The sequence below is a fragment of the Triticum dicoccoides genome, chromosome 6B (assembly GCF_002162155.2).
Source record: "Triticum dicoccoides isolate Atlit2015 ecotype Zavitan chromosome 6B, WEW_v2.0, whole genome shotgun sequence".
Taxonomy (NCBI): domain Eukaryota; kingdom Viridiplantae; phylum Streptophyta; class Magnoliopsida; order Poales; family Poaceae; genus Triticum; species Triticum dicoccoides.
Window position 1 is genome coordinate 260766229 of NC_041391.1, and position 2854 is coordinate 260769082.

Sequence of the window (2854 nt, forward strand, 5' to 3'; positions counted from 1 at the left end):
AGCTACCGCCACCGGCAGAAGGCGAGGTCAAAACCGCCGGCGGTGCGGAGCCCATGTTGCGGCAACCCGGATGCCAGCTCCGTCCAGCGCTCGCGGCCGCTAGCTAGCCAAGACAGCTCCGTCCAGCTACTTGTCTGCAAGGTTTGCTAGCTAGATTAGCACGGCAGCGCGGGGGCTTGCTCGCTCATGAGTCATGCTCAGGCCAGCCTACCAACCCGTGCGGAGGCCCGCGAGGCGTCTGGCCCGTCCGGCGGAGCAGGGACAACTCGCTCATCACCAGCGCCACCGACGAACACACATTAGCACTGTTTGAAATAATGTTCAGGAAAAATAATGATTTGAGGGGAAATAACAGGATAGAAGGTCAGATGTGGGTCCCTCGTGTCAATGTCCAAACAAAATGTGTTGGTTTAAGCTGCCTCGCCAGCATGGACGTGTGGGCCAACCCTGTCATAGATGGGTTTAAACGAACCTAATTGGTGGGAGTACTAGGTAGTAGTTTTTGGCGTGGATTAAGAAATTTTGGGTATGTTTTTGCTATTTTTTGTACAATAGATTCTTCCTAGGGCTAGTCGAAAGTGATAGTTTTTTGTTAAATACTCTACATATTGTAAGTAGGACTGGAAGTTAAGCTTTGGAAGCCAATAAGCAAGGCTAGTTACATAGTGCATATGTGTACATGATTGAAAGTAAATATCAACCATGAGGTGACTAATATCTTGATGGAAAACTCGAAACTATGGAATACTAGGAAAAAATGCATGGTTGGAAATACTAGCAATGTTCATGTGCGTCGCAACGAATCATAATTAGAATAATACTTATTCACAAACTTGATACAAAACACTCTAATTTTGATATACATATATCACTAGAGATATATTATGTTCAATTAGAATATATTCCTTGGGCTGTTTTGGTGAGGTCATGGAGGGATGTCGTTGGTGTTAGGATACTAATTATGGGTTTTCTGCAAATTGGTAGACAAGTGGGATGTTGGTGAGAAAAGGCAACAACTTACCTCACAGTCGTTAGATGTAGATCTAATGGTCAGAAATGATGGATGGCAGACACACCATTATCACCAACTTAGTCTTCTGTAAGAGTAGTAGCAAGATCAGTGCATTGCATGGAACATCAAGATGCATTTTTTTTATAAAACACTTGTTGTGATTGACCCATGAGGGAGTAATCCCATGTGTAAAACCTAATGATATCTCGAGAAATATGAGATAAGGTGAAGAGGAGTGGGGCGTGGTGGTGATTGGTGGTCGGACTGAGCAGAGGCATGGGGATTGACGACGCCGACAGCGGCCACTAGGCCAGTTTGTTCTAGAGGCTTCCTTTCTTAATTGCTCAACAATGAGGTTGTTGGGGATAAGGATGAACAAGGGAAGGCCTTGTCTGCAAATGTGGAGAGGGGTGCGGGTATCTTTTAGTTTAATTTCCATCCGCCAGATATAGATCAGACGGTCTATATTGCAATATGACACGCGTACCATCATCACCAAGTTGGTTTTTTATAAGAGAAGAAATATAAGTATGGAGATACAAACGTATTATCGATACTTGTTTCCGTAAACTAGCATCTACATTCTATTCAACGCCTCAACATGTGGGGCCTTAGCACAATGACTTCTCGACTATGTAAAACAAAGGTTTTCCCGTCGCCGATAAGGAGGGGGTGACGGCGGCGCGCTTTTTGGCTTGCTCTAGTCCTAGTAGTCATACTAGGTGGTCCAAGCACGTGTAGATTTATTCTTTTTCACATCTTGTGTTCGCCGTACTGCAACGACTGTTGATGAATAGACGGTAAGTTATTCACGGCAAAACCCTTGTTGAGCATGTTTGCGAGAGAGAGAGAGAGATAGTGTGTGTGTGATGTGTCTAGAGACTGAGGCAATGATAACAGATTCTTTGTGTCTATGTTTGTGGAGGATAGAGAGAGACATGTACATGGGGCTTTGTGTTGTGTAATGTGGAGACACATATGCATTATTAGAGAAGGAGTGTGTAAGATACACATGCAGACATGGGGAGAGATGAGGATCCAGATAAATGGGTGTTTGTGCGTGTTTGTGTGTGTTTGTGCACGCATTTGTGTGTATGTGGAGTAGAGAGACCAATAATGATGTAAACCTAGTATAAGGGAAGGGGGAATGGTGTGACATGTGTAGTAGCGGGATAGCATCGGTGCGGGCGGGGGGAGCAGACTATCTGGCAGAGACATCGAGTGTGTGTGTGGGAGAGGGGTGTGAGAGCGAGAGAGAGAGAGCTAGCAATGGAGAGAGAGAGAGAGGAAGAGAGGGGGCGAGAGGGGTCGTTCATGTCCATAAATGGCGTATAGATAGGGAGACAATGTTGTTGTTGTTTGAAATTGGCCTATGTACGGAGACGCAAGGGAAGCGAGTCATCGTGTGTGTGATAGGGACTTCATGAGATATCTAGAATAGATGGTGTAGAGAACAATGTGCGAAATCGAGAATGATGATACATTAGGGAGCTATGGAAAGAGTCACAACATATATGTATACAGGGAAGGAGCTGGGGCGGGTCCGCATGTGGGAGAGATAGAAAGAGGAGAGTGGTGCACAAGGAGACAAAGTGTGCTTGTTTGAAGTGGGGGTGGTGTGTGAGGTGAGTGCGCAAGAACCACATAACTAGGAAGATAGACATTTTGGGGCGACGATTTGTGTGTATGGGAAAGATACACACTACATAGTGCGTGTGCTTGGGAAAGAGAGATGCCGAGAGACCTAGAGAGTGGGGGAAGAGATGTGTGGATGCCCGAGAGACAAAGTGATAGAGACCTATATTGGGGTCCGGACTTTAGAAGAGAGAGGGGTGTTAATGT